The sequence below is a fragment of the Dipodomys spectabilis genome, unplaced genomic scaffold, assembly GCF_019054845.1.
Source record: "Dipodomys spectabilis isolate Male_0828 unplaced genomic scaffold, ASM1905484v1 ptg000686l, whole genome shotgun sequence".
In the NCBI taxonomy this organism is placed as follows: domain Eukaryota; kingdom Metazoa; phylum Chordata; class Mammalia; order Rodentia; family Heteromyidae; genus Dipodomys; species Dipodomys spectabilis.
Genome location: NW_024871363.1, coordinates 922,649 through 935,120, shown reverse-complemented (window position 1 = coordinate 935,120; position 12,472 = coordinate 922,649). Strand labels below are relative to the sequence as shown.

At 34.0% G+C, this 12,472-nt stretch overlaps 1 pseudogene; it reads right to left on the bottom strand.

Moving 5' to 3' along the window:
• Positions 1 to 11,270: 11,270 nt before the first annotated feature.
• LOC122101787 lies at positions 11,271 to 11,366 on the bottom strand (annotated as a pseudogene).
• Positions 11,367 to 12,472: the final 1,106 nt, after the last annotated feature.

Sequence of the window (12,472 nt, the reverse complement as noted above, 5' to 3'; positions counted from 1 at the left end):
TTTCATGCCTCCTATGTAGTTAAGAGTACATATGGGCCCCCGTGGTGCCAAGGAGTAACAGTATTTTTAAAGCAATTAGACATATATATGACTTAGGTTTGGATTACCTCAGGAAAAGAATAAAAGAGCAGTGAAGCATAGAGGACAGGCAGAATTTTATCTAGTTACTCAGAGGCTGAATAAGATTAGCTAGCTAATCAGGAGGGTGAAATCTGAAGACCACTGTTCCAAGCCAGTCCAATCATGAAAATACATGTGATTATCTCCAAAAAACCCGAAGTGGAGCAGTGGTTCAACTGGTAGACCAATATCCTTAGGCACAGAAGATTAGGAATAGTGCCCAGGCACTATCAAGCTTCAACAATAATGAATGCACGCTTGAGCACAAGCACAAGTGTGTGCGCATACTCGCACTAGCGTGCACAGACACACACACACATACACACACACACACACACACACACACACACACACACACACACACACAAATGAGTATTTCAATGTGAAGTTCTTTATTTTATCCCTTGCTGTACTTTATTTCCCTGTATTAGTTCAAAAATTAACAAAATCAGGTAAGCATCTATTTACATACAACTTATGTTTCTCTAAATTCTACTCTCTTTTTGGAAGCCTGCTTTTATTTGACCCAAAAGTAAATTATTCAGGAGGTCAATTCATCTGTCTCAACTTTATAGTGTTAAATGTTTGTGTAGATTCCTCCTAGTAATATGATTTTATGAAATCCTGCATCAAGCAGCATATTTCTTTCACGAGAAAGGGGTTCTCTGTCAAACAATTAATAATAGATTTTTCTCCTCCTGGAAAGCATCCGTAGTATTATTATCTTCATATAATTCATGAACTGTCTGTGTATGCCAAAGACTGCTGTGAAAATAAAAAGACACTTCTCATTGCTTAGCTTTCGTAAAGCATTCATAGATATGAAGGTGTTTAAATATTACTGAAATTGCTTTGGACTAAATAATGTTCACCTTGATTATCTTGAGAAAGAAGAATTGGTTTCTCAGCACAATAGGTAAGAACGTGAGTGAAAGAAACAAAAGTAAAAGTGAAGAACAACTCAACACATACATACAAATGAAACAAAACAAATGAAAAAAATTAATTCAGTACTCAAGAACCTGCAGGAAATGCAGAGATTTAAAAAAAAAACAGCTATGATAAGCTTATGAAAATCCTGACTATATGGGAGTCCACTGTTGTGAGGATATTGGTTAAATCCCAGACTGGACAGAAAAATCTGTACACAATACCAGGCACCTGTTATTCTAAATTCTAGGAATAATAACATCAAGTGGACTGAGGCCACCATCATTCACAAGTAGGAAGCTAGATTCTATCTGAAAATTAATCAGGATAACTTATGGCTAGGGGCATGACAAAGTGGTAAGAACACCCATTTAGGAGACACAAGACACTCAATTCAAACTCTAATATTATGGGTATTAAATAATTGGAATAATTGTAACATTTGAGTATTTCAGTGGAGAAAAATCCATGAGATAGAGTAAACCCATGTTGCAATGCTTTCTACTTAAGTGATAATGTTATGTGGTACTCCAGACATAACAGAGTTACCTTGCAAATGAGCGTGGATGTGCATTTGCGTGATAGAGATACTCTACTTACACAGGTGTAAATTAAATAGATATTTTTGGGTAGATTGTATTTCTTGAACTAAGAGGCTGGGTGATGTTCCTTAGCTTTTTCTCTCAAGGCTATCACTCTACTACTTTGAGCCACAGTTCCAATTCTGATTTTCTGTTGGTTGTTTGGAGATGAGAGGCTCATGGATTTTCCTGCCCAGGATGGCTTCAAACCATGATCGTCAGAGCTCAGCATCCCGAGTAAGCAGGATTCCATGCATGAGCCATCTATATTTTTAATAATTTAGTAAATTGTACAGTTACAGAAGTTATAAATTTTCATTATAACCTGTATAATATATATGTGTGTATGTGTATATCAATGCATACGGATAGAAACATTTTAACATATTTTTTGTATCTATAGTAGATTTATGAAATCATTCATTGTTATATAATTAAATGGAAACAAAAGTTATTGAGGAGCAAAACAAAGGGAATTATCACATGTTTCTTGTTGTTAAATGGAATATGAATTCCGAGAATCAGTTTGGGGAAACAATCTTTAACAAAATGGATAATGGCTATTAATTCCAATCGATTCATTTGCCCATATTGTGCATCCTCATACATGAATGTCAAAATCAAATCACACTTTTTTGCCTTGGTATTTAAATCACCAGTTATAATACAGGGCATAGATGAAGTAATCAAATAAAGTTTAAAATAATAATAAGTGATGCTATGAGTTAGAGCTGAAAATGATTTTAAATATGATAATAGCTAAATACATTGCATATTTCTTATTTTACTCTATTGTCATGTCCCTCATTCCCACATTAGGAAACTAGATAGAAGGTTCTATCTAAATTATTTGTACAATTATGAAAAAGGTATTGAAAGAATATGGACACAGTGTGGTTTTAGTCTATTGAGACTTGTAGTAGGTAGTGTGTTTTTAAGGACTTGCAAAACGTTGTGATGGAGATAAAGGGAGAGATGTGCTTATTCGGGAAAATTGGCTGGAGCATTGCTCCCAGAAAGAGAGTGATGAGTTCTTCCAGAAGGATACAGTAAAATCACTTTCACAAACATGTTCACTGCTGCACTATTCACCATAACCAAGTTATGGAAAAATCCCAGATGCCCTTTGATGGAGGGATGGTTGGAGAAATTGTGCACATATACATAATTGTATTGCACCCATCCATTATGAAGATTGTTACATCATTTGCAAAGAAATGGATAGATCTAAAAATATGTTAAGTAAATAAAATCAGAACCAAACACACAAAGGACCCATGTTCTGTCGCGTATTTGGAAGATGGAACTTTATGCAAGTTTACACAACAGTATTAACAAAAGCATGCTATTTGCAGAAGAGTATTTAAACGATGAAATTTCTTATAAAATTGACCTTTTAATCCAACGAAATAAATATCACAAAACTGTCACTTGGAAGATGTGTGGGGAAGTCAAAGGGAAGGAATAAAGAGAGTTATGGAGGAAGAGTGTGAAAGCATAATATTCAATACAGATAGTATGCAACTAGAAATAATAAATGTGGGGTCAGACTTGGAAGGGTATGTGAAAGTTATGAAAAATCCATTGTACTTATAAACTGATTTGTTGAATTGAAATTCCCTCATACAACTATTTAATATAAATATAATTAAACACAATAGAGACATCTGATCTTAAGCTACGTTCTCTTACACCATGAGCCAATATAATGGTTTCCTCCTCAGAAATTTTCTTTGCAGGTATTTTCCTCATAATGACAGAAAAGTGAACAACTCAATAAATATCAATACATCACATTGCATATCCTAAGTAGACACAATATAAAAATCACAGTAAAAATGTTCGAATTCATCACATGATAAAATATCAGGTAGAAAGTATCAAATGCTGATTATTTTTCCAAGTACTATACTTGTGGTATCTAATTTTCTCTGCCCAATAATCCATAAAGTGAAACTGCTTCTATTTTTATTTTTCAGACGATGATAATGAAGTCTTCAGAGTTAGAATTACTACTACAACATTGCACACATTGTAAGTGTTAGGCTGTGGCCCATTCCCACCATATCAAATAACCTCATTCTATTTTATGACTAAAATACCAGTAGTCTACTAATTCTAGGAAAATTTCCCAAAATTATTGTGCACACTCTAATAATATTTCACTTTATCTTTGTTAGAAAGTAGGTAACTAAACTGGAGGCCGGTGGCTCCTGCCTGTAATCCTACCTACTCAGGAGGCTTAGGTCTGAAGATCCCAGTTCAAAGCCAGCTCAGGCAGTCAAGTTCGTGAGACTCTTATCTGATAAACCTCTAGTAAATCGGAAGTGGCACTGTGGCTCAAGCAGTAGAGTGCTTGCCTTGAGTGGAAGAGTGCAGGGACAGTGCCCAAGCCCAGAGTTCAAGCGCCACGACAGACCAAAAAAAAAGAAAAAAGAAAAATAGATTAAAAAAAGAAAATAGGTAACTGTAATATGAAACTCCAAGTCCGTAATAAATTTATACCTCCCTGGTGAAAGGAACTGCTAAAGTATAACATTCTTGAATTCTAGCTCAAAATAGTAGAAATCATATTCTATCCCATGACACAACACTGCACTGCCTTGGGACCCCATCTCTGTTTAAAACAGTCATACTGAAAGAATGACCTGCCCAATTACTGATGGAAACAGACTGCAGGCCTTATGGACCAATAATTTCCACATTTTGGCTCAACAAAGTTGTTTACCATTGGAAGTATTCTGATTGCATTTTATACCCAACATTTTGAGAGAAATGTACTACTTTAAAATGTTTAAAGGAAAGACTGATATAAAAATCACCTTTGACGCCAGATAAATATTTTACCGTTCATATACCTAAAAATGCAGTCTGACCTGTGATTAATGTAAGGAAAGAGAGGTTAAAAATCATAGGGAAGGGGTGACACTCTCCAAAAAGATATGTACTTAATACGTGATTTAACTGAAACCCCTCTGTACAATAAAACTCCTCTTTACAATAAAAATTATTTTTTAAAAAATTAAAAATTCATATATACCAAGACCTAAGCATGAATTAAAGACCCTCCAACTTGTAAACACAATTGTTTTAAAAAGACATCAACACTACTGCATTTTTAATTCCTTATAATAATGATCATGATAATGAAAAACTATTAACACTTGAAAATAACTTATTTTCATTTTTTAGCTTTTTTTGTTTAATTTTTTTTATTAATACTGTACAGAGGGGTTACAATAACATGGGCAAGATAATGAGCACATTTCTTATCAAGCATTGTAGCCTCCTCCTTTGTTTCCCCTACCCATCCCTTCCCATCCTCCCCCTGCACCCCTCACCAAACCCTTCCCGTCCCTCCCAAAGTTGTAAAGTTCATTTTCTACATAACGACTTGTACTTCTCATTGCTGCAAGGGTCCACCTGTATCCCTATTTTTGAACGAATTGTTTTTCCCCTTCCCCTCCACAAATTTTACCGACATCAAATACAGTGAAAGAACAGGTTTTACTGTGGGGGAGGGATGTACAAAGCAACAAAGAAATAATTGTATAAATGTGTTAGAATCAATCTCATGAATGAAAAAAAAACATTTGAATACATATTTTAAGGTTAATTTCCCTAATATCACCTTATTTGACCTTTTCTGCTTGACTCAGACATCTGCTAGATATTGCAAATAAGGGAAACCATGGGACCTATGTTTCTTTGGGCTTGGCTTACTTCACTTAATATAATTTTTTCCAAGTCTTTCCATTTCAATATAATAATGGCTGTACATGACAAACGTACAGCCAGCATTATACTTAATGGTGAAAAAATAAACCATTTCCTCTTCACTCAGGAACAAGACAAGGATGTCCATTCTCTCCACTTCTCTTCAATCTAGTATTAGAATGCCTAGCTACAGCAATAAGACAAGATGCAAACATCAAGGGGATCCAAATAGGGAAAGCAGAAGTAAAATTCTCCCTTTTTGGAGATGACATGATCTTGTATTTAAAGAATCCTATAGACTCCACTCCCAAATTACTCAAGCTGATTCAAAATTTTGGCAAAGTAGTAGGGTATAAAATTATCCCCCCAAATCAATAGCTTTTCTGTATGCCAACAATGAGAAAAGTGTGTCTGAAATGAAGAAAGCAACTCCATTTGTAACAGCTCCACAAAAAATAAAATACCTAGGACTTAACTTAACCAAAGAAGTGAAGGACCTCTATGATGAAACCTTTAAAAACTTGAAAAAGGATATCAAAACAGAACTTAGGAAATGGCAAAAACTCCCATGCTCCTGGATTGGAAAGATCATCATCATGAAAATGGCAATTCTTCCCAAGGCTATCTACAATTTCAATGCGATACCTATTAAAATTCCAACCACATTCTTCAAGGTAACAGAAGAGGCAATCCAAAAATTCATATGGAACAATGAAAGACCCAGAATAGCAAAAACGTTCCTCAACAGAAAGAACACTGCTGGAGGAATATCAATACCAAATTTCAAACTCTACTATAAAGCCATAGTAATCAAAACATCATGGTACTGGCACAAGAACAGACCTCACGAGCAATGGAATAGAATTGAAAACCCAAAAATGAACCTACAGACCTATAGCCATGTAATCTTGAATAAGGGAGCTAAAAAAAATAGAATAGAAGAAAGACAGCCTCTTCAGTAAATGGTGCTGGCAAAATTGGTTAACTATTTGTAGAAAACTAAAGCTAGTTCCTTATATATCACCCTGCACCAGAATCAACTCCAAATGGATCAAAGACCCAGACACTCTGAAAACATTAAATGATGGAATAGGAGAAACCCTAGGACTCCTTGGCGCAGGCCGAAATTTTCTTAATACAGACCCAGGAACACAACAAATCAAAGAAAGGTTGAACAAATAGGATTGCATGAAGTTGCAGAGCTTCTGCATGGCAAAGGACATAGCTAGCAAGATCAATAGAAAACCCACAGATTGGGAGAGATCTTCACTAGCCATACACCGAACCAGGGTCTCATAACTTAAGTATACTTGGAACTCAATAAATTAAATCCCCCAACAACAAATCCTCAAAGAAACAACTGCCCAATAAGTAAGTGGGCTAAAGACTTAAAGAGAAACTTCTCTGAAGAGGAAAGAAGAATGGCCAATTGACACATGAAGAACTGCTCAACCTCCCTAGCCATAAAAGAAATGCAAATCAAAATAACATTTAGATACCACTTCACCCCAGTTGGAATGGCAAAAATCAACAACTCTAATAACTTATTTTGTTGAGAGTAGGACACAAAACACAAGATTAATCTTAATCAATTTAAAAGACCTTTATTTATACTACAAATTCACTCTTATAACTATAAAGATTCTAAAACTAACTGAAGTGCATAGACACAATGGAAATAATTTAACTTTATCATCTACATTCAAAGGAATGTGTTAATAGAAAAGAGTTATACTAATAATTAGCTTACCAAATTCACTTACATTCTTTTATTCTATTTCATTTAGTTTCATAAAACTGGCTTTTCATAAAATGATGCATAAAAAGCCTATATACCCACTTACATTTTCATATCTTAATATTTATTTCAGAAATGTCTTTAGCTGCATAGTCAATGAACTGAAATAATACTTAAATATTCAAAGGCTTTTCAGAAATTGCAAGACTCTCTCTGGGATGTTATTTTTATTGGAAAAGATATTCAAAAAGCTCTATTTGTTAAAGTTGTGATATTTACTCCCACAAAACAGTCATTAGTGAAGTTCCCTTTGCATGTACAAAACAACTTCACATATATTCACAATCTGGAGATGACACATGATTTTTTTTGTTTATGAAAGGAATATCTAACAAGCATAACTACAATACTTATTTTCAGTCAATAAGATGGGGTATTCAAACGTAATATGGGATTGATTATCTCTTAGTGAGAAGAGATATGATCTTACAAAGAAAGTTATTTTCAATAGAAATCCGGAAAGAGTTTATTCACCTTGGATTTCACAGGAATAACCAGAAAGTAATACTTGTTTGGTCAAGTCAGTCAAACTTACTTCATGAGTGTAACTTAAATTTATAACCAATATAAGATCCCAGATACATATTTTGTACTGACAGTCATCATATAGTAATAACTTACTACCTAATTATTTCTGTATCTTCTAACCTAACATATAAGAGCTGAAAGCAGTCTCTTTTATATAACTTAATGTTGTAAATGCTTTGGTTATGATGATGTTATTATTTGACAAATAAAATGTACAGAAGGGTGGTTCCAATGAAATGACATGACAGAACACTGATAAATAAAAACATTACAACATTTAACTCTTTTCAGCCTCACCCTGTCCACATTGGCAAGCAACATTGCAACAGCACATGCACACATATACACAACACACATGTGCGCACATGTACACACACATATACATGCATGAAAAATTCAGGGTTTATTGTACAAAAAAGTTTAAATAAAATATTAGTGATTAGGAGAAATGATAATTTGCCTTATTACAAAATAATACATAATCTAGTCACCACAGGTGACCTCTCCACATGTGACCACTTAATTTATTTCTAATTAATTAATTACCTAAATAATTAATTCATTTCTTTGGTGCTAATACTATGGCTTGAACTCAGGGTCTGGCCCTGAGCCAGAATTTGTTATTTTGTTTTGTTTTAGTTTTCTTCAAGGCAAGCATTTTTCTGCTTGTACCACAGCTCCATTTCTAGCTTTTGCTGGTTACTTTCAAATCAGAGTCTAATGGATTTTTTTTCTTAGTCTGGTTTCAAATCACAATCCTCAGATTTCATCTTTCGTATTAGCTAGGATTAAAGACATGAGTCATCAGTGTGGTTTCTACTTTTTTCTCTATACTTATGTAATGCACACATTTAGATAGTAATTTGAAACTGAAAGTATGAAAGCAAGATGTACAATGATGATATTTTCTTGTCAGAAATTCAAGTTAGTAATGTAAAGTCCTTCTTAATACCATACACAAAAATACCATGATATAATGTAAGAGAACTCATTATTGAATATATGAGCTTAGGAGCTTTCTAATAGATCCATTATTTATTGTTACCCAACATTAGAAAAAAAATGTATAATGTAGTAGTAAAATGGAAGTCCTTTGCATGACTACTTAAATTCCTTGTGTTTTTAATGACACTTGATTTCATCTAAATAAGTAGGCCTGTCTATTGTCTTCATGTGATTTTGATGATTGAAAGTGCTTAATGAGAAGTTAAAATGTATTAGTAGTCCTTTGCTATCAATTCTCACTTTTTCTTCTTGGAGTATATAATGTTCAAAGCAATAGTTCAGAATCAGCACACACACAAAAAAAAGTTCAGAATCATGCTTCCACTTACACTGGAAGCATGATTGGCCTGACTTCTCTAGCTGCTTTCCTAGCCTGGACCTATTCCTTCACTGTACAGGAAAAGTGGGATTCAATTGATTTCAGTCAGATCTGTTACTAGAATTATCAAGGATTTAGATTCTTATCTGTAATTTGGTCAAAGATGTTTCTCTCTATGTAGGCTACTAAAAATGTATTTACTAATTTCAAGTAAATACATACATTCTATTCCCATCATTTAAAAAAAAAATTTTGCTTGCTCAATAAATTGATCAGAGGCATGGATTTTGTTGCTAACTAGGTCATTGCACATCTCTCTTCCTCTCTCCTTCATGGTTCTCATAGATAATATGATTGCTCCATAATTATCCTAATTTATTTTGCTTTTATATTTTTGGTTGCATCATTTCATTTTCTGCTCTGCCATTCCCCAAATCATTTATACAGAAGGCATTATTTCATACTTTCTCATTCCTAGAAGGAGCTGCACATGAAGACACCACTGGTCCTCATTTTCAGTCTTTACCTTTGAATACGGTGTAACATCTTTCCTCTGCTCTCCATCAATTCCCTACACCCTAGTTAGAATAATTTTGAATAGTAAAAATGGAAAAAGAGAAAATAAATCATGGTTAAAAACATAAGCAAGAATTCACCAGATATTTCTGACCAGTTCTACCAATGTGAATTATTAGGGAAATACATGGACACCTCATTCCCACTGGGAAATACATGGACACCTCATTCCCACTGGTATCAAAGTCTCTGGTTAGGCAATTCTGATAAAGATGAAGAAAAGGATGAAAAAGTAAGGAATGGTATCAATTACAAGAAAAAAATGGAGAAGGATCCAAACAAATTTCTTTGGGCTGCAGAAAATGATCGGCTTACTACAGTGCGGAGACTACTTCAAAATGGCCACTCATGTGAATACTAGGGATGACAATGTGTATACCCCTCTTCACCGGGAAGCCTACAGTGGACACTTAGACATTATCCGTGAGTTGGTGGCTCAAGAGGAACATACAATAACTGTAGATGCCTGGACACCCCTGCACAGTGTATATATGTGGAATAATACCAGAGTGGCTTCTTTTTTACTTCATCATGATGCAGATACCAATGACAAAATTAAAGGCCTCTTGTCCCCCTTGCTGCTGAGAATTGAGATAGCAAAGATATTCTGGATCTCCTCCTGTTGAACCATTATGTCAATCCAGGCCTGAAGAACAACTTGGAAGAAACTGCATTTGATATTGCCAAAAGGATAAATATGTATCACTACCGCTTGGAAATTGTGGAAGGCTTTACGAATTGTTCTTCTAAGTTCTAATAGTTCAGTTAAGTTTCTTAAATTTCAAAAATGCCAATCCGTCCTTTGTGTCCATACAAAATATTTTCACAATACAAATAACAGCAATCAATATCTTGTTTTGTGGGGGTTTTTTTGGTCAGTTGTGGGGCTTGAACTCTGGGCTTGGGCTCTATCCCTGCACTCTTCAGCTCAAGGAGAGCTCTCTAGCGCTTGAGCCACAGCTCCACATCTGGTTTTCTAGTGGTTTATTTGAGAAAAGAGTCTTATGGATTCTCCTGCCCGTGCTTTTAACTGTGATGCTCAGATTTCAGTCTCCTGAGTAGCTAGGATTATAGGCGTGAGCCTCCAGCGCCCAGCAACAGCGATATCTTACTGTAAAAATTCATCGATTCCGTGGAATTCTTCCAAGTGAATTGCCTGCCTTTGATGTCAAAATGTATTCAAGAGTTTTTGTATACATCTATAATGAGTTCTGCAGAGTGTGTGATTTCTTAATCAGAAAGAATTTTCTTACCTGTTGAAATCAGTAGTACAGAAACTGAAGTATTTCTGATGCTTGGCTGGAAAAGTATATTTTAAAATATTCTACATTCTATGTTTGTATAATGTCTATAATCTATTTTATCCTCTCCTAGGTATACTCTGAATTCTACATTGTTTTATAATATATAAGTTCATTATTGTGTCCTTTCAGATTGCATTCCATATAGAAACAGCTTAAGATTCCTTTTTTTCCTAGGTCCTTATAGTATTATATTTCTTTGGGATAAAATGTCAAAGTTGTATAATTTCAAAAGTTTCGTAAAGTTTATGCTACATAAAGGCTTTTCTAGTGTGAAGATTTAATACACTGATGTCAAACTAACTTTTAATTATATGAATTACGTGTATTGATACACTTGTAATTTTGTAATCAAGTTTTTAATAACTTTTTTCATTTCTTGTATCTGTAGAATGAAAAATATGGAATATTCACAAATTTTCATATCATCCTTGTGCAAGTGCCATGTTAATCTCTGTATTTTAATTTGGGTATATGTGCTACAGAAGCATGTAGTATCCTCTAAATTTAAGTAGTTAATGAGACAAACTTTATACAGGCGTATATCCTTGGTTGGCTAACAATGCTATTGATCTTATTTCCCTAAAATTCTGTGAATATTGGAAAAAAATTATATTGTTCAGTCGATTGCTCACATACGCAATTTTTTTATCCGTGACAATTTTAAGTCTTTTTAATGTGGGATTTAATCATACTTTCAAGTATTTATATATAGGTCCAAAGGTGATGGCTTTTTCAAGTACTTATTTATCCAACTGAGCATTGTGGAGCTAATGGATTCAAAGTAAGCCTTGCGTAAGAGCTACTTCTAAACTTCTACAACTGAAATTTTCCAAATGAGGTCTTACTGACACAAATGTTTACCTGGTCCTTTACTCTTCTTCCCTGTAGGAACAGACCAACCAGAATATCTTACCCTGAGAGTATAGATTATATTACTTGAACAAAATTAATCTTAGTTACAAGGTATCATAGACAGAGGAACAGTTCAGACAGAACTTTTCATACTAAAATATAATTAATCAAAATATAATTGTTTATAATACCTACCATTTCAAAAGTAGCTAAAGCCAAGAAGGTGAAAAAATTGTTCATATGCATGATGACCTAATGTCCTGGCCTGTCTATCGTCCAACCAGGCAGGAACTTACACTGCTGCCTTTCTATAACCAAATATTTTCATAGTTGCAGGAGGAGTCCATATGTTTCTCCTCAATATTAGGCTTTAAGTTGATAATGTATTAATCATAATATTTCCTCTTACCTCCAGGCTGTAAATCTACAAGTGGTAAAGCTTTAGGTCTAACTCTATCAAACACTGAGGTAGAGATAATGCAATAATACTTTAAAACAGAGTTGCCTTTGATACACTAACTACAACAGAACAATGTAAAACACGTGCCTTTTCATTATGTTATATATTACTATATATTTTATATTTATATGTGCTGATTTTTTATTTCACACAGTGAAACTTACTAGAATTAGTTGATAATTTGACAAATATATTGATATTTATTTATTCCAATAAAGAGAATTGGAATGTAAATAATTAGGTTTAGAATATATATTAGAATATAAAAAAATAGTGCAATGT